Below are 26,410 nucleotides of genomic sequence, written 5' to 3'. Positions count from 1 at the left end.
TACCACAAGGTGCCACAAGACTTCTTGTTCTACTAAAGAGAACATACTTCCACTGTGCAAAAGCAACTGAAATGACTGAAGAATGAGGACATCAGTTCTTTTTTTCCTCTGCTGGAGGGGAAAATGTGGAGGGCTGAACTCACCTTTAATTTTAATGGGTAGAACTCCACTGATTACAGTGAAGTTGTACCTCACCAAAGCCAGTAGTGAACTTAGCTTGGAAACCATAGATTTTATAAGAGGCAGTATGGTTTAGTGCCAATTTCTCATCTTAACCTCTGTCTGTCTTGTCTGTTTAGACTGAAAATACTTTGGGGGCAGGCCCTCTATTTCTGTTTGTACAGCTCCAAGCACCCAATAAAGCCACTTTCTCAGTAGGGAGCTATAGGTTCTACTATAGTGTCAGTAACTGTCCCCAGGATAGCTTTTCACATTACTTGCTGAAGACAGAGCTACATTAGAAACCCCGAGAAGTCCTGCGGCACCTTAAAGACTATGAGATTTATTTGGGCATAAGTTTTTATGGACAAAAGATGCATCTGATGAAGTGTTCCCCCTGCAACAGGTTTGTAACCCTTCCCCCAACACAGTTTTTGGGGGTTGGGACCCCACAGTTATGATACCATGAAATTTTAGGTTTGAACACCTGAAAATTTGAAATTTACCATTTTTTCAACTCCTATGGCCATGTGTGGTGGGATAGTCACCCTGCTCCAGGCATAAAAAGGGTAAAAAACAGCCCTGGGAGAGGGCTGTCCCAGGAGCCAATCAAAGTTGGGCTAGAGTCAGCCAACCAGGGTTCAGCTAGACCCTATAAGAAGGCTCCTGCAGGAGAAGAGTAGATATTCTTGCTCCAGCCCTGGAGGAAAGAGACCTAACTGCCTGATAGAGTGAGGTGCCACAGGCAGAGCCGTGCTAGGGAAAGACAGAAAGGGCCAGGGGAGCTGTAGCCTGAGTGATCCTAGGCTAAGGCCCAGCAACAGAGGCCTTGAGGGGTAGTACAGCTGCAAGGAGGCAATATAATGAGTCAGGTGAGGTGAGGGCTAGATGACGACTGGCATTGGGGTCAGCGAGGGAAGGTGAATGTAGGAGGGTTGGAAGCACCCTGAGAGGGGAGGAGCCCGGAGAGTGGGGACACTGCTGAAGGGCAGTACCCTGAGGGGGAGGGGCTCCATGGTCTGGGACGGACACTGGTCCCGAGATGAGTGGTGGAGAACAGAAGGCACGTAACAGAGAATGAGACACTGTACAGAAGAGGGTGCTCCTGCACTGGGTAGATCTAATTCCCAGAGTGATCACTGGGAGGCAGAGTGCTGGTGAGGTTCGACATGCTACTCTGTGAAATTGCCTTTATTGGACCATGAATTTGGTAGTTACAGTGCCAAGCTGGCTCTGTGGCTCAGAAGAACCAGAAAGAAAGGTGCCCTCTGTTGATTCCCCAGCCTTAGTTCCACGCCCTAATGTTTTGGTTTCAGGTAAGATTCCAAGCAAATCAGTCTTTGGTTTGTGATCAGGGGAAACAAAAGAGTTGGGATGTGGCTGAAAAAGTCCTTGGCATCAGTGGGATACTGCTGCTGGGAGGAGAAGAGGAACATTTTTTTTCTGGAACATACCTCCTGTGATGTTCCACTGAACTGGGGGAGGGCATATTTTAAATTCCCAGCAAATTAGGTTTCTCTTTTAAGTTCCTGAGCTTGGCCGAGTACTTAAAAACAAGAGGCAGTCTCAGCCCCGGTGTTGGCTGTCCTGGCTCCTGCAGCTCTGCTCAGAATGCTGTTTAAATATCCATTATGATAGTTCTCTGCAGAAGTATTACAGGCATGCAGAAATATATTTTTAACATCTACAGGGAGACGTTTCCACTAGCTATCAAACCTCTTATTTTAATCCACATTAAAATCATTTTCCAGGAGCACTGGGCAACAGAGCATAATTTATCATTTTATTTGAAAGGTCTATTGTGGCAGGGTTGTGCCAAGCCAGCTTGCCTACATTAACTTTTGGCCGCGTTGGCATTGGGTGGAAAGCAGCGGAGCTCACTGCAGATAGATCAGTAATTGAGAGTAGATGGTGAGAAAGGAGGAGTGGCAATGTATATTATTTCCCAGCAAACAAAGAGGTAAATCCCCTTCTGTTTGCTGTTCCCTGTTGTAGAAACCTTTTTAAATGTACAGTAATTGCTGAATTTTGTACCTTGTTTTTTCAAGTGTGCTGGCTATGAGACAGCTCTTACGCAGTTAGATCAATGGGAAACCCACCAGTATAGACCAACTCTTGCAGCACCTCCTGCTGGTGCCTGCTTTTCCTGTAACACATTGAGTACCTCAGTTTCCCTGTCTTCCATGGGAGTAGGGGAGGATATCTTAGCCTTGAGCAAATGTACATCAGTGCTTGAATGACAAACAGCTTTCAAGAATATGACTTTGTCTCCTGCTGCCTATTCTTATCATGCTACCTCACAAGAGCAGCTAGAGGATGTCAGTTTTATTACCTTTAAGTGTCCCCATCAAATTCTAGCAACTTCTGTGAAAGTCCTGGCCTGGAAATCAAACCTGTGGTTGTGTTATTAAAAGGCCTGCTCCCAGAAGAGTGGAGGATGCCTGATATGTAAGGCCTGCCTGGTTACACAAAGACACAGAGGCATAAATCGCAATATAGGTTATATTGCGCCATTTATTCAGGAATGGAGTGCTGCCCTTTCACAATTTCATTCTTTTTCATCTCCGCTTTACATATTGCAGCACTGCCCTGCAGCCTGACCAACTCTGTTCTGTCCCCATTCTCCTCTTAGTTTCTACTGTCATGCCCTGTGTTCCTGACATAACAGTAGGAGCTGCTTCCACAGACTCCTCCGTGCATAGATGAATCTTCAGGTAGCTCAATGCAGCCTCGCTCCCATCTTCTGCTGTCTTCAGCTGCACCCAGTGTAAACTCGGCAGCATGGCTGAGGATCTGGCAAGAAAGTTTAATGTGCTCTTAGCTTGTAAAAAGTTCTGTTATCAGCTGCAGGGAAAAAGGAAAGTGAGCACCAGGTGGCCAGCCCTTAAATCTAAGACCACACGGATTAGTGCTAATCTGTAGCTCAAAGTTATACATCTCAGAGAACTGGAAGGGACCTCAGGAGGTCATCAAGTGCAGTCCCCTGCCTTCTTGGCAGGACCAAGCATCACCCCCCCGCCCCGCTTTTTTTTTTTTAAGTCTATTTGCCTCAGATCCCTAAATGGCCCCTTCAAGGATTGAATTTACAACCTCAGGTTTAGCAAGCCAATGTGCAAACCACCGAAAAGTTTGACAGCTGCTGGAACAGAGCTGGTCAAAATGTTGGCAGACTTCAAAAAATTGGCAACATGTTGAAATCTGGGGGAAAAATGGGCTGGTGCATGCAGGAACACACACAAATTTCTACCACCATTTGAAGAGCTGTTCTAATTGTGACGGTTGCAGGCTCCTGAGCCACTACAGATAGGTCAAAATAATTGCAGGGCTTTGAGATTCCCCTGGTGAAATGAGCCTTGAAAATGTAACATTATTCTACATTAGCCCCTGCCTTCCAAAAGGGGGTGCCAATGAGACACTTCGGGATATGCTAATGAGGCACTACTATGAATATGCAGCACCTCATTAGCGTAACGGCAGCCACGGTTTAGGAATAAGGGGCTTTCAAAGATGGGGGGGGTACTGTTGAATCACCATGGCCACCATTATGCTAATGAGACGCTGCATATTCCTGGCAACACCTCATTAGCATATCCTGAAGTGTCTCATTAGCATCCCCCTTTTGAAAGGCAGGGGCTAGTGTAGACATAGCCTTTGTGTTGTGGGAACTTTAATGAATCAGTGGCACGTGGTGTAACGAGTTTACTCATCTCTTATCTGAATCACAATTAAATGGTTTGAATGACGTTTTTTCCTCCCTTAGAACAAAGCTGATTGTGAACCCTGACCATGAACACATTGCAGACATTTGTTTCTTTTTCTAAATTCCAGTTCCCCTGTGTTATAGCAATGATTCCATTTTGCACACAAGATCAAAAATTAATCGAACCGCTTTGAATTGTGTGAAAGAGTTTATGGAAGCTCTGGCACTCAAGTTGTTTTTATGGAAGTCTGGCTTGGGGGAATTGAAGCGTCAATCGTAATTTCGTACTTGGAGCGTGAAGGGGAGAGGCTTTTCATTTGTTTTCATTTACATAACTCCCACCTCTGCACTGTACATGTTCCACCTCCCACTTTTCCCTCAGCCTTCGTTAGCCAATGACAAAATCTTCTGGTCTTGAGAAATCTCTACAGATAAGGCTAATGCCAAATACTTGCTTATCAACAAGCATCAGCTTGACATTGTTCAGTACTTCCAAGCCGAGGTAACTAGTCCAAAACACAAGTGTGCTCTGTGTAATAGGTACTTGATCTTTCATATAAGAATCCAGTGGGCTACAAGTTGAACATCTCTAGTCTGGCTCCTGGGGGACCTAACCAGTGCCAGAGAAGAGAATTTACTGGATCACAGGAGATCAATATTGTCTAACAGCTTTACCAAGACTTTTGCTGCTTACTGGGCTCTTAGTAGACATTATGGGTAAATTACAGCTAAATAACAGCACAGAATACTGAGAGCCAGGGCTGGTGACTGGAAACAAACTTTATGGACCCCAGGAAAGTTGGCAACATCCATGCTAACTAAAATCATTTTTTTAATGATTCACACAGCTAACTAAACTCATGCCAGATTACAGGTGTTGCTGGACAAGAGAGTTCTGGATTAGAGCGAGTCAACCTGTAGTGTTTAGTAGTCCTATTCTTAGTAGATAGGGTTCTATTTGCAAAATTACAGTTCAGTTCCAGGTTTGGATCTCAGACCTCCTCTGTGCTTATAGGCATTGAGATTGGGCAGAGAGGTTGGCACAAGTCCTTCTCTGAAGTTTATTAGATATTTTTTTCCGTGGACAGTCTCCCAGGTGTGCTCTGGGTATTAGAATGTGCAACAGCACATAAGCTTAGAACGAGAAGGAATAAATGACTAGGAGATCTATGCACTTTTCCCTCTTGGTATCAAATGCTTTTTTGTAAGCGTAAAGAAGTAAGGTGGTCAGAAAAACAGGCAAACAAATATGCACTAAGTATATTTCCTGGAAGTATTTGTGCATTTCTGGAAAATAAATGAAAGGGCTAATTCAGTACCTTTAAGATGGGAGGTAGTGAAGATGCCTGGAACTAACCAGAAGTTTTCTGATAAAGTTTCTGTTGGAAAATCCTGATTTATCCAAGGCAAGACATGTCAAGGCAATGGATTGACTCTGATTAAAGTTCACTTGAAAATTAAATAAAAAAAAAAGCACACTTCAGATAGGATCAAAATTTTTGATTTGTTGGGAATAGAAACTTTGTTTTCTGTTTCAAAATACCTTTTTGTTTTTATATGTTTTGACATTTTGCACATAAATAAATGTAAATGAAACACTTTACTATTATTGAAACAAAACATTTGTTAGTTTTTCTTAATTTTGATATCGGAAATGTCAAAATTTTGAAGTTGTGTTATTTGCAGAAAGGGGTAGTTTTAAAATCATGGAATTTATTGAAAATGAGAAGCCAATTCCCAGTCAGGTGGAAGATGACTTTTTATTGGGGCCACGGGAATACCTTTCCATGAGAAATATTTAGAAAGTACCCACTGTTTGGAGCTGTCTGGCTTGCACCAAGGATGACTTGAGATGACATCCTGGCTCTGTTGAAGTTAGTGGGAAAACTTCCCTTGATTTCACTGGAGCCAGGATTTCACACTTGCTGTTCTGAATTATTTTTAAGAAACTAAAGGATAGCTCATCAGCCAAAAGGGAGATTTTGTCACATCTAGAAAAGGGATGAGCTCTAACAGAGGCAACCGAATCAGCCAAATTTTCCTGTAAAGTTGTTATATGGTGTTAACAAGGGTCTCGTAGAAGCACCCCTGAAAGTCATCTCTGCACACCCATTATAAAGCAAACATATCTATGGATGGGAAGTTCTCTCAAATGACTTGGTGGACTGCATGTAACACTAGCCATCCCTGGCTGCATGGGCTTTGGAAAAGATTTGATCTTGAAGATTAATTCATGTCTGTGAAAGTGGATGAGATTAGAACTAAAATCTATTGATTCTTCCATCCTTTCTTTATACTAGTCCTGTCACCAGAATTAATGCCCCCAGAAAATGAAACTGAAGCATCATGTTCCTCCCTTGGCACAGGAAAACAGTAAAGGAGCTCTCTGTCTATGTCTATGGGGCTGTGTCTACACTAGCTCCCAGCTTTGAAGGGAGCATGGTAAGTATGGCATTGGGAGATTACTAATGAAGTGCTGTGGTATATATGTAACACTTCAGTAAGCAAATTCTCCCTGTGGCAACTTCAAAGTGGTAAACTTTGAAGTACCGGCTTGCGTGTAGATGCGACTAGCCTGTGGGTACGTTGAAGTGCCCAGGCTAATTTTGAGGAGTAAAGGCACTTCAAAGTACCTGCAGGTTAGCCATGGCTACCCGCAAGCTGGCACTTCGAAGTTGCCATGGGGGAGACTTGACTTAATGAAGTGCTTCATATGCACCACAGCACTTCATTAGTCGTCTCCTCACACCCTACTTACCATGCTCCCTTAGAAGTTGGGAGCTAGTGTAGACACAGCCTGGGTGACCTAAAACTGGAATGCTTTTCTTCTCCACCTTGGGAGGAAAAATCCATCACCATCAATACAGTGTGGTTCTGTGGTTAAATTTCTACACTAGCATGCTAAAGCTATGGGGCCCACTACCTACCTCTGCCACTGACTTCCATGTGACCTGGTCAAGTCACTTAAGTGCCAGTTCTAAAAGCACTTAAATTATACCTAAACATATACTTAAGTGTTTTTCTGAATAGCATTGGGGTTAATAGTATGTTTGCCTAATTCTGTAGCTCATTTCCTTGTCTGTAAAATGGAGGAAAAAACCCTTCCTTTTTTCTGCCTTGTATATTTAGACCATAAACTGTTGAGTGTGGAGACTCTTACTGTGTGCTTGTACTGTGGTATATACCAGAGGAGCCCTTGTCCCAGGGGCAACACTAGCTGCTACTATCAAATGAATAACAATGTTTTTGATAGGACACCATGCAGACATAAAGGTTTACTCATAAGAAATCCTTTGTGGGACAGAGGCCTTAATATAAACACTGCTGCTCTGCAGTATTTTCATGTAGCTGCAGAAAAGCATCTCACTGGTGGAAGCAGGTGGTGTTACGTGAATAAAAAGTCTCCCGGGCCCTGTTGGTTGAAATGACATAGGTAGCAATATTCCTGGGCTATATTCTGGCAGAAAAGGAAATATAACCCACTTCCCTGGCTAAGGAGTCTCTTCTCTCAATAGTGGGATCAAGTATCTCAGGCAAATGACTTTTGTCAGATTGCACACCTGAGTTACTGGTTCTGATTCTAGGATGTCTGGAAAAACAACCACTTTTAAGATATTAATTTTCTGTTATGGTTTCTACTGTAAGAAGTGATCCCAGCCCCAGCATACACTCAAATATCTCCATCTAAATGCAAATGTGGAGCCTCTACCTAACAGCCTGCCGAAAGGTTTCCCATTAAAAAGGCAAGAGAGAAGGGAATTAATGTAATACTAAAATATTCCCATGGACAAGAGGAATTTCCCCTGGCATCAGTCTCTCTTCATGGCCACAGTGCCCATAATATAGTGATTTTTACCTTCTTCAACCTTATTGAATGGAAAGGCTGAATAATCTTCCTCTGGAAATGACTTTACTGCCTACAGTTTTATTGACTGAAATGCAGGTATTTGTAACGGGGTGAAAGAATGCCTGGAGAAAGATCACGGGGGAAGACGGCGACAGCACACAGAGGTGGGTTGGGATTCAATGATTTGACTTTGCAAACTACGAATAGCAGGGCCAGCAGCTGGTCTCTTCTTCTTGCTTTGCGGTTGGAGGACCCAGAGAAAAAGAAGCGAGAGGGTGCTCAGCACCCCGGACAACCAACCACCTCCTATGCCCCCCAGCACCTCCCTCCCACCAGCAGCCCTGCCAGTGAACTCCTCCCTCTGCCTCACTGGGCTTCCCAATCACCACAGTCAGCTGTTGTGCAGCACTCAGGTGGCGGTGGGAGGGGAGGGGGAGAAGAAGCAATAGGGTGCGCTTGGGGGTGGGGGTAGGAAGAGGCAAGAGGGGCAAGGGTGAGGTGTGGGCACAACCTGCAGCAGAGCAGGGATAGGAAGAGGTGAGACAGGGTGGTGGTGAGGCCTGGGGCAGAGGAGGGGTGAGAAGAGGGGAGATGGGTGGGAAAGGGGCCTGGGGCAGAGCAGGGGGGAAAGCACCTAGCAGGCCTGGAGGAAGGCAAGTGCCACCCTCCCTCATGGGTCTCAGCTTGACAGTACCTCTGGAGATAAGGAGGACTGCCCTCTGGCTATTCTCCACACGGGGATGCTCCATAGAATGTGCTCGTGTTCAGGGCATCTGTATTTCCCACTTGGTGGGTCAGCAAGCCCACCCACTCAGGCTTCTAGGCTCTCCAGCGGTTGTCTCTGTCAGATGGAGCATGAGCCCCTCCTTCTCCTGACCAGGGTTGTCCTGGGCTTCCTTGTTCCCTGCTGGCACGGTGATGTTCCTGGTAAAAGGACAGCCGTGCTGAACCGGCCTACTTGGCTTCTCCCCTCAGAGACAGCGCGCAGAGCGATTGTCACGGGTCTCGTTCACCACGCAGCTGTTTCTAAGGAAGCAGATGTATTCTTAGGGTAGCAGGCACTGCAGAGAAAACATAAAATATGGAAAGAGACCCAGCCTGCATACTAGCAAGCAGGCGAGATATCACACGTCCCTGCAGCAAGGGCTCAGGTTGGGGATTAGCTCTTCCAACTGCACACTGGGGTCCTCATGAATCATAGAACAGTAGAATTGGAAGGGACCTTCAGAGGTCATCAAGTCCAGTTCCTTGTCCTCACAGGAAGACCATCTAGATCATCCCTGTTAGACATTTATCTAAACTGTTCTTAAATACTTCCAGTGATGGCAATTCTACAACTGCCCCAGGCAATTTTTTCCAGTAATGAACCAGCCTGACAGTTAGGAGATTTTTTTCTAATGTCCAACCAAAGCCTCCCTTGCTGCAGTTTAAGCTCATTGCTTTTTGTCCTATTTTCAGAGGCCTAGGAGAATAATTTTCTTCCTCTTCCTTGTAACACCCTTTTAGGTGAAAAAAAATATAATGGAGATACACATCTCCTAGAACTGGGAGGGACCTTGGGAGGTCATTTTGTCTAGTCCCCTGCCCTCTTGGCAGGACCAAACACCATTCCTGACATTTATTTGCCCAATCCCTAAATGGTCTCCTCAAGGATTGAACTCACAACCCCAGGTTTAGCAGGCTAGTGCTTGAGTTACTTGAAATCTGCTATCATGTCCTCACTCACCCTTCTCTTTTCCAAAACTAGACAATCTCAGTTCTTTTAATCTTCTCTCATAGGTCATATTTTCTAGACTTTTAATAATGTTTATTGCTCTTTTCTGGACCTTTCCCAATTTCTCCACATCTTTTCTAAAATGGTGAAGGTTCTAATTTCATCAGAGCATCAGCTCAGAACAAGCATTCAGTCTTGTTGGGCCTGAACTGGCTCAAGTCCTTCCCACCCATCTCAAAGGCTTGAGGCCTCCCTGGGACGAGGAGGTTGTTTGAAGGATCAGAAGGATGGCCCTGAACCAATTTACAACCAACCTATTGATGTTAAAAAAATCTTTTCTTTGTCTGACAGTCCTTAGAGCTGTCTTAAGGGACAGGAGGGACCTGGGGCAACCCCCACCACCAGTGCTCCAGGCATAGGGCCCAGGGCAACCCCTCTGCACCACAGGCCCAGCCCCACCCCTACTGTGCCCTCCTGTCCTCTAACCCAGCCCAAACCAACAGGGCCAGGGATTACCTGAGATAGAGCGCAGTGGGGGGGAGGAGGATGGCATCGGCAGGGAGTTGCCTCCCCTTGCCCTTTCCCCGCATGCCCCACACAGGTGGCATGAGTGGCAGCCTGCTGGGCCCCATCGGCCCCACATCTGCATAGGCTGGGGAGCATGCAGAAGCAAGTCTCCGTGGGCTGGGAGGGCGCAGTAGAGTGGAGCAGAGTAGGCTGCTGCTCACCCTGCTCACCCGGTGACCATGGGGGTGCTGAGGTGAGGCAAGCCAATGCTGCTGCCCCAGTTCACCATTGCCACATCCTGAACAGGTAATCCTTCCCGTTCCCATGCACAGGATGGCTGGGGCGGCCACTGCAGGGCCCCCAAAAGAGTGGGGTCTGGGGCAGCCAGCCCACTTTGTTCCATGGATGGGATGGCTCTGGCCTGGAGAATCCAGTCTGAGCTAGAATACCGGGACATCTAAATGTTATGACCTGAGTGAATTTGCCTGATGAAGCTGCTGTTCTCCTATTTACCCTTCCCATAGAAAAGTGTGCAATCTGTCAGTAACATGTAACCAACTACGATGGACACCCTCAGTGTTAAACTCAGTTCAGTAAGGTTTACTCAGGGTATGACCCGATACTGCCAGAGAATCATTAAAAGTTAATGCATTCTCATTCCAGTCCCTGGGTGCCAGAACTTTGCAAGCAAATGAGCTGCACTCTAACACTGCTGCTCACTTCCAGGGGATGCAGAGAGCTAAGCTCAACTACAGTCCACTGTCAAGAGCAAATACATCTGAAAGTTACTCTACTGACTTGGGAGGAGATGGTCTGGATTCACTCCAATGTACATGGGATCCACTCTCTCTCAGAGAATGTGCAGATATACCCCCCAGTTGCATGACTACTGAAAAGAATCTTGGTAAGTATTGGTTCTTAGTTTGTGACTTTTGCTGCCTTTTCCCAAGAATTTGTCTGAACTAAATTTTGTTTGGAAGACGGTTCACGTAACAGAGAAGTGTCCTGAATGCCCTCCAAAGTACTCATTTGGGCATGGATATAAAAATAGGAATAGCTGGAACTGGAAGTGTATACACAAACATCCTGAGTGCATTTAGAAGCCAACCACTCAGGCTGTGTCTACACTACAAATTATCATTGACGTTGCTTACTTTGAAGTACAACTTTGAAGTAACAGATTTTGAAGCTGAGTGTCTACACACACCTACGTTGAAGTTAAACTTCGAAGTAGGGCACTACTCCATTCCCGGGAATGGAGTAAGGACTTTGAAGTTGGGCTTCCTTACTTTGAAGATAACTTTCAACTAAGGGAGAACATGTGTAGATGCTCTGCAGGCTACTTTGAAGTAGTCCCTAACTTCAAAGGTAGTTCCTGGTGTAGACACACCCTCAGAGTAGAAACCCAACCATAAGCCTTGGGCCTGAGTGTGAATAGGAAACACTTGAAACAGTAGTTACAGTGACAAGTCTCAGGAGTAGTTGTGCTAGTCTGTATCTGCAAAAAACAATGAGTCCTGTGGCACCTTATAGTCTGGGACTGCATCTATACTGGCAAGTTTTCTTTTTAAAAAAACAGGCCTTTTTCTAAAGAGCCCACAGATCGTCTACACACAAAATATGCTCTTCCGATCTGAAATCGAAAGAATGCAGCACTTTTTCCGGCAGCCCTTTTCTTCTCCCAGATGAGGATGAGCGCCTTTTTCTGAAAGATTCTTTTGGCAAAAAATGTGTGTAGAAGCCATGGGCCCCGTTTTTTGAAAGAGCAGTCCTCAGGGCACCAGATATTTTGATCCCCAGCCCATTCTTTAAAAAAGAGCAAGGGCTGTGTGGACACTGTCTATTGAAAGAGTGGATTGATTTTTTGATCCACTTTTCTGTGTGTGGATGTGCTCTTTTGAAAAAAGTATTTTTGGAAGACATCTTCCAGAAGAACGTCTTTTGAAAGATCTCTGTTGTGTAGGTATAGGGTAACAGATTTTTTGGGCATAAGCTTTTGTGGATGAAACCCACTTTGTCAGAATCTATTTGTATGTACAAGGAGCTGGAGACCCTGAATAAACCACATACTTGTTCACTGTAGTGTACTGAACCTTCCTTTGTGAGTGTGTGTAGATAGAAATCATACACACAAACACAAGGGTATGAAAATGTGTCTGTATTTTTGTCTCACATAGCACTTGGCAGAATTTGATTAAAATAATTAGTTTGTCGATAAATATTTGCAGTTGAAAGAAATTTCAGGTCACATCAAGAGAGTTCAGACACTAAGTATTTAATGACTGATGTCAAGAGTCAAAAAATTAAATCTTTAGAACAGTTAGCACAAAACTGTCAATATTGTAAGAACAAAGTCAATATACTTCAATCAAACTCTCATCAGTTGTCTAGCAGCTTCTTTCTTTGTCCACCTGTAAGTTTCAGTTATTATCAAAGGAAATATTTTTTCAGAAGTTTGTGTAAGTACAGTAAAGTCTATGTTTACTGACATTTACTAATAAGGTCTCATCTTGACAAAGTCCTGGCTGGGATTATTTAGTTGGAGTTGATCCTGTTTAGGCAGGGGGCTGGATGTGATGACCTCCTGAGGTCCCTTCCAGCCCTAGGATTCTATGATTCTATGATAAGAAATTGAATCCTTTGAAGCCAAAGAAATGAGATGAGCTGATACAGAAAAATTAGCAGTTGACTATGAAATACTCCCTGGGATGTAAATCTTTATCTTAGGAAAGCCTCAGGGTTTAGCCCAGAACTGAGTTGCATTTGACCACATTAATGAACCAGGCTTGGGCTTTGGTCTTCTATGACATGATGATGATTTAAAGAGACATGAAATCTGGGGCATGAAAAACTCAGAGCTGCTGTAAATGGAGGAGGAAACCTCCAGTCTAGAAAGATGGTTTGAAATTCTTTCCATAAATCAGTGCCATATAAATATCATTTTTCAAAACAGTATTTGCTATTTGATGAAACAGACCCTTTACAGAGTTCTCCAGTAATTTACAAAAGTTAAGAAACATCAACATGACTAGAGTTAATAATGTCTCCCCAACAGCAGTGATTTTTCATAACAATTAAAATGGCACAAAATCAGAGGGGGTGTGTTATCATAACTGACCTTTTAGACTTAATTGACATACCCCTCTAATCGAAACAAAGCCCTTATGTTTTAAGAGTTGCTGCTCTTCAAAGTGGTCTGGGCATTTTTTATCATCTTTGCTTCCTAGAAGCTTTGTATGATTTTACTTCATTCTTCTAAGCAAGTTATAATCCAATAGCTCAAGCCTGTCACCCTGGTTATGGGCTGAATCAAAGGAGCTACACTGATTTACATCAGTTGAGGCTCCAGTCCAGAGCAACCTTTACCACCTCCTGCCACACTTCAGCACTCATCATAATTCCACAGCACATCCAAGATATATACCCAATCCCCTCTACCTGCCTCAGAGCCAGGCACCTTCGGCTTCCCCCCTGCCCCACCACTCTAACTGGATGCTAGTGACTCACTAGAGCTGCTGCCACCCTTGTGGCTGCCCTAGAGCCTCTGCCACGACATGCTTCTCCCACCAAGAGATGGGGTGCATGTGCAACATGGTGGATCATAGAATCATAGAATGCTAGGACTGGAAGAGACCTTGTGAGGTCATCGAGTCCAGCCCCCTGCCCTCATGGCAGGACCAAGTACTGTCTAGACCATCCCTGATAGACATTTATCTAACCTGTTCTTAAGTATCTCCAGAGACGGAGATTCCGCAACCTCCCTAGGCAATTTATTCCAGTGTTTGACCACCCTGGCAGTTAGGAACTTTTTCCTAATGTTCAACCTAAACCTCCCTTGCCGCAGTTTAAGCCCATTGCCTCTTGTTCTATCCTCAGAGGCCAAGAAGAACAAGTTTTCTCCCTCCTCCTTATGACACCCTTTTAGATACTTGAAAACCCTTATCATATCCCCCCCAATCTTCTTTTTTTCCAAACTAAACAAGCCCAATTCTTTCAGCCTTTCTTCATACACCATGTTCTCTAGATCTTTGAGCATTCTTGTAGGGCACACAAAGCACTGCTTCAGCATACCGGTTGCAGAGCACTGCTCTAGTCTTCTTTGGTACCATTAGAAAAGCCACCATAGCCCACTTGCACCCTGAAAAATTACTGACATAAGCTTTCAAAAAAGCTTCCAAATTAATTACATCACTGTACTGCCAACACCCATGTTATTGATACTAAAAATTTGAGGCACATGCTCGAAGAGGCCCCAGTTAATCATTTTCTTTAATATTAGCCATTAGTTTAATGCCTGCTATCAGAAAATAAAGGGTCTTTCCCAGCATGCCATCCAGAACACAGATAGGAGAAAAACTACACATAATGATTTGGATTATTAACGTTTACTGACAATTACTGATGAAAAGCTAATCCTGAAGCATGAGAGGTGGCAGGCAAGTAGTCATGAGCTTTTCAATAAGGTTGGAAATCACTTTACCTTTTATTCTGTTTTTATGTGTTTTCTAAACAATACTAGTTTCAGTCTTTATTTGGTTGGGCCATTAAAAATAGTCTGGGAAAATGTGTAATAGAAATGTGGGAGATCTCTCAACATATCATTTCTTAGTCTACAAGTCATTCCATTCTTCTGGCAGTCTCTGATTACTGAACATATCCCTTGGTCCTGATTGGTGGCATTTGTGTGACCCTTCACTGTCAGTCTTTGGAAGTGCTAATGTACGAGCACTGTAATTCCCAGCTGTATGCATGAGCAGAGTTCTCAAATGCTGCACCTCAAAGTTGTCCTCCTTGATATTGCTGGCTGACAGAAGAATAACCTTTTCCAGCATTTTTGGATTATCCTCATCTTCTAAACTGCCCCATCTGATGGTTTTCTTTGCCATTAGCCACTAATTTAATGCGTACTACTAGAAAATATAAGGTCTTTTCTGGCATGGCATCCAAAATGCAGATAGGAGAACTGCACATAATTATCTGGTTTATTAACATTTACTGACATTTACTGATGAACAATGTAATCCTTCCAAGCCTAAGAAATTCAGTGATCTGACACAGAAAAATTATCAGGTGACCAGGAACACGGAGCTTCCTTCACTAAACCATCCATTGTGTGTGAATGTTTTCAGTTGCATCCTGCATGTTGCATACAGTGAAAGCAAGTAACGAAAGAGCTCCCAACTCTTCATCATCATCACACAGCCTGCAGGCCACCAAAAAACTTAACCAAGTTACACTGTTTGTGAGCCATGGCAGTGCTAATGAACTTCAATAAGAATGTGCTCACTGAAGCAGCTGGATTCAGCTCTAGATGAGGTATTGGCCAGACTGTAAGTGGAACAGTTCCCCATGGTCAGGCATTAGTTGTTCTGAGACTGGCCTTTGCCATGACTGAGAAGGAATCTGATTTCTTGCACAAGCAGAGAATATGGTTTAAACAGATGACAGTGCATTTAGAACTGAATTGTGTCTCTCTAAACAGATTCTTCCCAATGCAGATGCTGTTGCCTTGTCATTTATTTGTACTCTCTGTCCCCAGTATAGTCTGTTCACTTATTCTCTCCCTCCGATAGCCCCCAGTCAGTCCTTGAGAATAACCACAATATGATTACATTTTAATTGAGGCCAGATTAGAATGGGGATATTCTTTTAACTCAGGAGGCCTCAATTCCACGGAAACATAATGAACTAATAATGAATGTGCTAAAGTCATTAAATCAAAATTCATAAAAGGGCAAATATTGCTTTCTTTTGTAATAAAGCAATTAAAATCCCATATCCTATAAAACACAGTACTGAGGTGCGCCAAGTATTCTTTAAAGGATGTTAGCATTCAATGCCACATCATATGAATTTGGGAACTTTGTAAAATAGGCCTGTTTGACTATTTATAGCTGATAAGAACTCTTCATGTCTGCTTGGTTCAGCTTTATTGCTATTTTAAGGAACACTGACACTTTATTACTAGATTTAAAGAATTAATTAATGATAATGAATGGCAACTTACTGTGCAAACAACTAACGTTAAGCTATTATACATATACTCTTTTCTCTTCTGTTTAGGTCCTTAGATTGGTCCCTTTATTATGTTACATAAGAACATAAGAATGGCCATACTGGGTCAGACCAAAGGTCCATCCAGCCCAGTATCCCGTCTGCCAACAGTGGCCAATGCCAGGTGCCCCAGAGAAGGAGAACAGAAGACAATGATCAAGTGATTTATCTCCTGCCATCCATCTCCTGCCCTTGTACTGAAGGCTAGGGCACCATACTTTACCCCTGGCTAATAGCCATTTATGGACCTAACCTGCAAAAATTTATCGAGCTCTTTTTTCAACCCTAATAGAGTCCTGGCCTTCACAGCCTCCTCCGGCAGTGTTGTCTCTTACATGGCTTTAATGCACTGTGCCTTCCTTAAAAACAGCAAACAGTCCTGTGGCAGCTTAGAAACTAACAAACTTATTAGGTCATGAGCTTTAGTGGGTAAGACCCACTTCATCAGATGAGTTGGGGTGGGAATTACAGAATTCAGGATATATTTAACAGCAAAAGCAGTAACCTGTCACTTGTAGGACCAGTTGGCAACAATAATAATAAAGTCATGCTGTGTGTTTCTCATTCATAGCATGTGATGTGGCAACGCAAATATCAAAAAAGGGGAAATACGGAGCTTCTGCATCATTTGCTGAGATTTGAGGGTGTTGCGTCCTGTCTCCAGGACCAATCAGAGTATGTGTGTGTGGGGAAGGCAGGCTCAAAGGGGGGCCTCACATTTAAACATTTTAGACGTGATCACCGTTCAGCTGTTGTACACTGTGTGTAAACAGAAGTGTGTATTTAAACCATACTATTGTACATTAAAGAGCCACATTCTCTTTTGGTGTAACTCCTTTGAAGTCAGTGTTTTTATACCAGGAAATAATTTGATTTGTTGGCTGTTAGCAGACTTAACTTCCTTGCAGAGTTGTATTCCTCTGGAGATGTAAAGAGGGTTTACACTGGTAACTTCTCATGGCACCAGCAGACGTTACCCAGTGAAATCCCCCAGGAACTGATCAAAGCCTAGATTCCCTAGGAGTATTCCTAGAGCTTCTCATAAATACTGAAGAGAGCACAGTTGATTCACTACAGGCAGCCCAGGTGCTGAATTCATCTAACAAGCTGCTTAAAAACTCTAAACAGATGTTTGTGTGTCTTTTCTGTTTCTCAAGCCATCTGTGGGGAAGTGCTAGCAGATTTACAATAGCACAGATGTATGAGCCGTACATGCTTTCACATAGAGGGCCTGAGTCATTGCAAAATGGATGATAGCTATTGTATGTGCTCAGAATTAGAGAAAATGCCTTTGGTATGCCAAATAAACCTTGTCTTTACAGAAAATGAAGATTGATTTGATAAGATCTGTCCTTGAAGGAGTCAAATACAGCCTGGGTCTGAAACTACATCTCCCTTGGTATGCTCCCAAGTTATTGTACTAACTGGTCACATTTTTTACTGGGTTTCAACCAATGTCCATAGGAGAGAGTGGAATGAGTGGCTGATATCAATGGACATTTTATCAGTCCCTTAACTCCCCAGAGATTAAAGAAGGATCATTGATAGGCAGGCAGAGAGGCACTACATTGAAAGGAAGCAAGGAAGCAGATATTGTAAATAAGAGAGGACCCTTTATACTACTAGAGTGGTGAAAAAAGGTTATAGTATAAATAGAAATCTGGATAAGGCTAGCTAGGGGCAAGAACTACAGACTGCAATATTGCAAACGCCAAATATTCAGAAAATCAAGAGTCAACTCCCCTCTCTCCTCAAACCATCAGATTTTTTAAAACATGTTTTTAAATTTGTTTGCTGTGCTCTGATCCTTTAGGGCTTACAGTTGCAGCTTTTGCTCCAAACCCATGAGGACTAGTAATCTTTTTATGAAATAAAAGTTGAGATTCTCATGTATTCATAGGACTCTGGGAAGTGGGGTTTTACGCAAAATGCCTGATATGCTAAGACCATGGGAGTTAGCAACACTGGTAAGAGAGAGATCCTGGTTTTATTTTCAGGTACATCACTGACTATCTGTGTGACCTTGGAAGAGCAGGTCAGTCAACTTATCTGTGCCCCAGCGTAACTATTTCAACAGGCACGATATGACATTAATTACAGCTACCCTCACATAAATAGAGTCAAGCAGATTTTTCAGAGGAAAATGTTACTCACTGAAAAATGCTTTTTTGAGTTGACTGAAACTTCAAATTTGGATCCAACATGGTGAATATTTTCAGTCAAACAAATGAAAACACCTTTCATTTTGACTTTTCACTTCAACAGGGTATCTAGACTTACTCCACCCCTCTCCTCCATCAAATAAAGACTAAATACACTCCAAATGGAAACAAAATAATTATGGATCAAACAAAGCTAACTTTGTTTGGCCCCAAATGACTTTTCTCTTCATTTTGGGGAGAAAAACTGAAATATTATTTCCAGTTTGGATCAGACATAAGTGTGGTTGTTCATGTGTGTGTATGTCTACACTACGAGCTAAACGCAAATTTATTAAAATTGATTTATTAATGCTTGGTTTTATCAGTCTGGATTTATTAGATCTTGTGGCAAAGAAGACTCTCGGAAGAAGAAGCCGGCTAAAAGACTCCCCAGCTACAGCCAGCCCTGAAAATCATGACAGCCCAGAAAGACCCACCACCAGCATCTATTAACAGCATGTTGAGGCTTGTGTATGGGTTTGGACCTGAATCTGGATTTAGACCTCCTGGAAAAGAAAACCTTTAAAAGAAGAATATGTTTAAGTAGACATGGGCGCTACACTGAAACTGCAATGAATCATTGAAACGGTTATGGCTCGGGATGGCTAAAAGACCCACAGCTACAGCCAGCACCCAAAAATCGTGACTGCCAAAGTAGACTTCCCTGGGTGGCTGAAAGATCCCCTACTACAGCCAGCCCTTAAAATCATGACTGCTGAGGTTGACTTCCCCCAGGCAGCTAAAAGAGCCCTGGTTACCTCTTGGCCTTTGGCTACAATCCATTCCAAGAACTTCCTCTCAGGGGACAGCCATGCAAGTAAAAAATGTATTTCCTTCAGTTGCCCAAAAGTCGTGACTGACCAGGGAGACTTTCCCTGGTTGGCTACAGGACCCTCACCGCGCGCAAGCTGGCTGGCACTTTGCACAGCACGTCCTTTTACTGGTTCGGGGTCAAGCCACATGATGTGGCTGGGCGCGGGAAAGTTACAGACTGTGTGGTGCCTCCAGGGGGAAAGAAGGGAGGGGATGTGGGGCTCAAGACAAAACGTATGCATCTGGAAAGAAGTTTCTTGTCCAAGCATGACCCCCACCTACAGACTAGCTGCCACACGATGTGGGTAAGGGAAAGTACCACCATGTGTGGTGCCTCTCAGGGAGGGAAGGGTGGGGATGTGGGGGGCAGGACAATATGTAAATGACTGAAAAGAAGTTTCTCAGTCTATCAGACAAGCACAAGCCCCACCCACTGCCTAGCTGCCACATGGAATGCGTCTACACTAGCCGGCTACTTCGAAGTAGCTGGCACAGCGTTGAAATAGCACGCATTGTGTCTACACGCGCCGTGCACTATTTTGATGCTGAAATCGACGTTAGGTGGCAAAACATCAAAATCACTATTGCTATCCGAATATGGGAATAGCGCCCTACTTTCACATTGAACGTCGAAGTAGGGCATGTGTAGACGATACAAGTCCTGCTACATCGAAATAGCAGGGTCCTCCATGGCGGCCATCAGCTGAGAGGTTGAGAGATGCTCTGTCCAGCCCCTGAGGGGCTCTATGGTTGCTGTGTGCAGCAGCCCTTAGCCCAGGGCTTCAGGTTGCTGCTGCTGCTGCAGCTGGGGGTCCATGCTGTGTGCATGGGGTCTGCAACCAGTTGTTGGCTCTGTGGACCTTGTGCTGTGCAGGCCGAGTGTGCCTGGGAGGGGCCCTTTGAGGGAGCGGCTTGCTATTGCCCCAGAAGGGCTAGTCTGCCCTGTGACCCTGTCCGCAGGCTTTCCTAGTCCCCTTATTCTGATTGGGGCTGCTTTTGTGTGTAGATGCTCCCCTGTGGGGCCCATTTCAATGTAGCTCTTTCCTATGTCAATGTTAAATGTCGACGGCACCAGCCCTGGAGGATGTGTGGACGCTACTCGTCGAAATAGCTTATTTTGATTTTGCTACGTTGAAATACGCTATTTTGATGTAGCGTCCCAGTGTAGATGTAGCCATGGTGTGTGGATGGGGGATGGGGTGCAGCGGCTGGAGCCAGGCAGCGCAGAAAAAAAAATAGGCAGCTAGCAGGGGCATATGCAGAACCACAGAACCCACAGCTGCACTACTAGCAAAGAAAAAGAAAGATTTTTCAGCCTCTCGTGACCCCAGCCACAGGCTTCCAGGTGCCAAATTGCAATGATCTTCCTGTTGCCTAATTCCAATGCACCTCAAAGCAGTGGAGATGGAAGAGGTCAGAGTGGAGAACAGTGGGGCATTGTGGGGCACATAAGGGACATGTCTGGAGGGTAATGAATTCAATTTAAAGACACGGCACTTCCTTGCTACCTTTCATTTGGAATTTTAAATTCAAACTGAATGCAACACCCTTCAGGTTACTATGATATTATGATTTCGATATTATGTCTATATTAGTGCTCCATAAATTGAGTTAATGGAATTTACAGTGAAGACAGGCACTGGGAAAAATTGGGTTAAATGCCTTAAAATCTATACTATCTCATAGTGTAGATATAGCCAGAGACAGAGAGAGATTCAGGCACCAAAGCAAGGGAGGTAAAAAGTCAATAATGTACTCATGCTCAGCACGTGAAAATAAAGGTTTGTTAAGTGTCTGAAGGATGGAGAATGGTATGGATTGCGATATGCTTGAGGCAGTCTAACTGTTCACCATTTCGGGGTTGACTGGAAAAAGCAGACATGAAATAAATGTGAAATATACAGAAAGGTATTTGCTTGTTTCATCTCATTCCATACCCACGTGTTAATCTTTTTGACTGTAAGTCAGATTGTCTAGGTACTATAGGCATTGTTGGCAAGGAAGGGCTGGTAGTCTCCAGCACAAAAGAGATTGTGCGTGAAATCTTTGCTACATTGAAATCATTGGGAGTTCTGGCCTCGATTTCAGTGGAAACAGGCTTTCACCCGTTGACTTCAACAGAGCTGTGTTGATGTATACCAGCTGAGGGGTTGGCCTGTAATTTTGCTCTTTCACATATAGTCCATGTGCAAAACATTTCAGCATTTTTAAAAAGCTAGGAAAACAATGGTGGTAAGAAATGGAGCGCTCTGTTTCTGTTTTAGTGCTTATTTTATTTATAGACTATTGCTTCATGTCTTACATTCTTCTACGAGAAATAGTCTATCATTGCTGAAATATTAAACACAAAAAGGTGCGAAAGACATGAATTATATAGTAGAGCGAAACACTATGTCCAATTTCTTCTGGCATTTCAGTGTGTAAAATATTATACGTAGGTGTTTTATACTAATGGATAATTGCCTGCAGCGCATACTTAACCTTTGTTCCCTTCAGTTTACTTGGTAGTATGATCTACATATGTCAAATATCAATTCATTTGAATTAGCAACAGAAGAAAGGCGCAGAGCCAAATTCTTTCTTCTCTACAGAGCTCAAATAAACGGACTTCGCATAGCGATGTGAATGAAAACATCCCCACTACCAGGCCTTCAAGGTAGATACAAACTGTGGCCAATCATTTTAGCTTTGCTTTGTATGGTGACAAGTATCAGAGAGGTAGCCATGCTAGTCTGTATTTTCAAAACCAGCAAGAAGTCCTGTGGCATCTTATAGACTGACAGATATTTTGGAGCATTAAGTTTCGTGTCAAAGGCCCACTTCATCATATGAAGAAGTGGGTCTTTGCCCACAAAAACTTATGCTCCAAAATATTTGTTAGTCCATAAAGTGCCACAGGACTTCTCATTGTTTTAGCTCTGCTGACATCAGTGGAACTGTCCAAAGTACACTGACTGAGGATTAGGCCCATTTTATAAGAGGATATTGGGTGATGCCTTGATTCTTAACAGCTGTGTCTACACGTGCATGCTACTTCGAAGTAGCGGCACTAACTTCGAAATAGCGCCTGTCGCGGCTACATGCGTCGGGCGCTATTTCGAAGTTAACTTCGACGTTAGGCAGCGAGACGTCGAAGTCGCTAACCTCATGAGGGGATCAGAATAGCACCCTACTTCGACGTTCAGCGTCGAAGTAGGGCACGTGTAGACGATCCGCGTCCCGCAACGTCGAAATTGCTGGGTCCTCCATGGCGGCCATCAGCTGGGGGGTTGAGAGATGCTCTCTCTCCAGCCCCTGCGGGGCTCTATGGTCACCGTGGGCAGCAGCCCTTAGCCCAGGGCTTCTGGCTGCTTCTGCGGCAGCTGGGGATCCATGCTGCAGGCACAGGGTCTGCAACCAGTTGTCAGCTCTGTGTATCTTGTGTTGTTTAGTGCAACTGTGTCTGGGAGGGGCCCTTTAAGGGAGCGGCTTGCTGTTGAGTCCGCCCTGTGACCCTGTCTGCAGCTGTGCCTGGCACCCTTATTTCGATGTGTGCTACTTTGGCGTGTAGACGTACCCTCGCAGCGCCTATTTCGATGTGGTGCCGCACAACGTCGAAGTTGAACATCGACGTTGCCGGCCCTGGAGGACGTGTAGACGTTATTCATCGAAATAGCCTATTTCGATGTTGCTACGTTGGCTTCACGTGTAGACATAGCCAACCAGGGCACATGTACCCCTGGAGGTACTCAGAGATCTTCCAGGGGCTACATCACCTCATCTAGATATGTGCCTAGTTTGGCAGCTTCCGTGGTCCAGCATGATTTTAGTTAGCCAGATGTCTGTTTACCGTGGGTGTGGCCAAATTTCCCTCAGTCCCATAAAGTTTGTTTACAGGTACCCGTCCTGGCTCTCAGTGTTGTGTGCGATTATTTAGGAATTTTGAGGAAGAGGGGGCTTTTGGAAGGAGCGTTTCCTTCTGGGAGATCCCTGTGGGCTGCACATCTACATGGCTATTTTGGAGTCTGGAAAAGCCTCATCAGACCACCCACCCAGATAAGGCATCAAAACAAAAAAGCAGTCAAGTAGCACTTTAAAGACTAACAAAATAATTTATTAGGTGAGCTTTCGTGGGACAGACCCACTTCTTCAGACCCTGGTCTGAAGAAGTGGGTCTGTCCCACGAAAGCTCACCTAATAAATTATTTTGTTAGTCTTTAAAGTGCTACTTGACTGCTTTTTTGTTTTGATAGTGTGTAGGCTAGCACGGCTTTCTCTATGTTACCAGATAAGGCAGTTGACCTATAATGGGCTGGCAGTGGAAATCTGTGAGAACACAATGAGTTTACGTTCGCTCTCTTCTCTGGGACATAATAGGCCAGTAATCGCTATTCATTAGCACAGTATGGGCAGGCCATGGTCAGCTTTTAAAAAGGTTAATCCCCACCTGCTGTCAGCCCAGAATGAGCATTATATGCAGAAAACACTTTCCATGCTAGCCAGCTACTCTACCTTCCTCTCTTTCTGCATGGGCTCCATGCCAGGCCAGGCCTTAGATTGGATTCCACTTCCACATCTTCCCTGCATTTTGCATTTAGAAGGGACACAGGTTTTTATTTAAGAAGTGGTGCTATACGCCGCAGATAGAGGTAATACGCTTTTGTGATGCAGCAGAGTTCACCTTCCTTCCACGCCATCTTCCTCTTTAAGGTTCAGCTGCACTGCACTTACTGACAGTGGGGCTTCTATAGACTTGGCATTGTACTCTGCTCCTGAGAGCGCACTTCTAGAATAGGGGATGCAAAGTGGGCACTTTCATCTTCGCACAGAGATGTTTTCGAGATCTGTGTTCCCCGCTGTTATCTAAAGGTGCTTTGCACTCTTGTGAAGTGCAATTACCTTCTCATTCTGCAGCTCTTTGTGCTGGTTTAATCTCTCCCATTTTGTTTCTGACATCTCCAATAATCCAAAGATGACACTCCTTATAGATACTGCAATTACAGTGCAGAGCAGCTCTGGACAGGATGGGTTGTATTTTGCTTCCTTCCTATCATATACCAGGTCTCAGACATGGCTGCATGAAATGGCAATACAAAGCGCCACTAACAATTTTTATTGGTCCCCTGTGAATACCAACAATGCTATGTATCTCTTTGTAACCAACCAGATGTTCAGAAAGAACCAAGAAAGATGTGGGATAGAATTCACTTTTTTTTTTAAATTTCCGGTAATAACTCAGCTGTAATTTCTCCTGTCTTTCTTTTATCCTCACTTTAAGTCATAGCTTTCTTTCCATTAGAGACACCACAAGCAGGGAAAAATGGTTCCCAGATTGCATGGTGTTTATGAATAGGCTGAGGTACTTCCAAGCAATAAAGTTTGTATCTGAATCTAAACCCTTCTGAAAGTTCAGGCAATTTGGCAAATGGGGCTTTAAATCAGCCCATTTTACAGATGGGCTAAAAGGCAAGGGCCATCTTGTGGCTCTCTGCTAAGGTTGCTTCTTCCTCTGGGAGTCTGCATGTAATGTGGAACTAGCTAAGAGCTTCTGCGCTACCCAGGCCTGCCAATAGCAGAGGGAGATTGCAAAAAAGATTGCAAGTGCTTCCAGGACCTGGTGATTCAAAAGGGCCTGGGGTTCCAAGCTGCTGTCACCACTACTGAAGCAGCAGGCAGAACCCCTGGGCCCTTTAAATCACCACTGGAACCACCATGACATACTCCAGGTGGTAGTAAGGACTGGCTAGAAGGAGGATGAGGCACATTCCAGGCAATGTTGAGTGCTAACTGCCCCTGGCCCTGCACATGTGCTCTCGTCTAACCAATCTGCCTCCCTTTCTGACTCTTTTCCTTTAGCCATGAGTCCAGCAAGCAACAAGGGGTGTCTCTAAGCAGCAGAAGCAATGGGCAAGGACCTGTTTGATGTGGGAGCCAGAGGAGCTTAGCACTGAAGGCAGGAGGAGATGCTCTTTGTGAGGTCTGCAGGAGGCAGGGAAGGAATTTGCTTTGGCAGCGAGAAGAGAGTGGGACATGGGAGGCAGTGATTTGTGGCCAATGGGAGCTACAGTCACTCATACCTGCCAAGGTGAAGGTAAATGCTGCTGCAGCTTCTCAGGGGCTAAACTTGGTGAACTGCCACCATTTTACTGCCCATCCCTGTGCCCTACCCATTTTCCTGCACACCCAATTGTTCCCTCTAATTTTTTTCCATCCATATGCAGAATAAATTTTGTTATGTGCACTGAGGCATGTGGATGTGCACCACCAGTAGAAATGCATGCTGCTGACTGGACACTGCTAATCAGCTGGGCAGTATTTGAACTTGTGCTGGGTGGCTGCCCAAACACTCAGCTTGTAGGGAACACAGCTTTACATGTGCGAAATATTTACCAAGACTGGGGTCCTTTGGTGCTAAGGTCTGCCAACAGATACTGTAAGAATTATCCACAGTCTACAAAAATACGTGGTCTAACCATAGAAGAAATATAAAAAGGATGGTGAAGTAATAATACATCTGCAAAATTGTGGGTCTATATTACTATTTCACTGTATTTTATATCCATAGCTGTGCATTTATAGACATAAATTTAGATCTATATAGATGCTTTGGTATGAAAGGCATTGTGAGATTTAATGGACTAATTGTTCAATGGTTGTCTGGTGCAGAGCTGCAAAATATTAAAGGCACTAAATAATGGATCTTTTAGCAATACATATATTCCAGTTGCATCCCCATAGTCAATGTAAGTGGCTTAACCATTCACTAGCAGGGGGAATGATACTGAACAAATCCATGCAGCAATTAAGTAGCTCTGGCCCATTGGTGCAGCATGAAAATATGCAGCCTGTATCTTGTAACTGGCCACCAAGGCCAAGATGACAGTCCTGACTTGGTTATTGACAGATCTGATCACCCTGCATCCAAAGGGACTGAGCTTTACCCAGCGATTGTGTGGAAGGCAAAAACGAAGGAGATTCACTGTTGGATCTGTCACAAGACAGACACTGTGTGTGTTTGAAGCTTGTGGCTGTAGGCAATGCATGGGGGAACACCAACGGCAGTGTGCACCCCCCAGTGTCAGCTCCTCCCACTTCTGATGAGTGTGGGGGCTCTCCTACCCATCCCCTGGCATGGTGTGGCATGAGGGCAGCACAAACTTCCTAGATCACGCTAGTCTCAAGCTGCGCCACTCTGAAGCAGGACCGCCCTGCGGTCACCAGAAGTGGTGCTGCGCTTCTGCTGGAAGAAGAAGGGCATGGGTGGGCTAGGAGTTAGATGAGGGGCATGAGTGGGGCACAAGTGGGAGGGGGAGGGGCAGATGGCTGGTGAGGGGGTCCCTCCCCGACTCTCTGCATCTGTCACCTCTGCTTGCTGCTGCCTGGTACAGTGACTGGAGATGATACCAAGGTTCCAAGTAGGAGCCCTGAACAGAGAC

The 26,410-nt window shown here is 44.4% G+C and overlaps 1 long non-coding RNA gene across 2 annotated transcripts in view; it reads left to right on the top strand.

The window, feature by feature from the left end:
- Positions 1-26,410, top strand: part of LOC142023208 (uncharacterized) — a 287,115-nt gene that overhangs the window by 56,221 nt on the left and 204,484 nt on the right. Inside the window, exons 3-5 of one of the 2 annotated variants that reach the window (XR_012648163.1) lie at positions 10,654-10,831; positions 17,304-17,380; positions 18,509-19,174. The exons of the other annotated variant lie outside the window; for it this stretch is intronic. This is a non-coding gene — a long non-coding RNA (uncharacterized LOC142023208). Of the gene's footprint in view, positions 1-10,653; positions 10,832-17,303; positions 17,381-18,508; positions 19,175-26,410 lie in introns of those variants that run through there. 2 annotated transcript variants of the gene reach the window in all.

This window comes from Carettochelys insculpta, chromosome 19 (genome assembly GCF_033958435.1).
Source record: "Carettochelys insculpta isolate YL-2023 chromosome 19, ASM3395843v1, whole genome shotgun sequence".
Classification (NCBI taxonomy): domain Eukaryota; kingdom Metazoa; phylum Chordata; order Testudines; family Carettochelyidae; genus Carettochelys; species Carettochelys insculpta.
The sequence above is the reverse complement of the archived record's forward strand: the minus strand, read 5'-3'. Positions and strand labels throughout refer to the sequence as shown.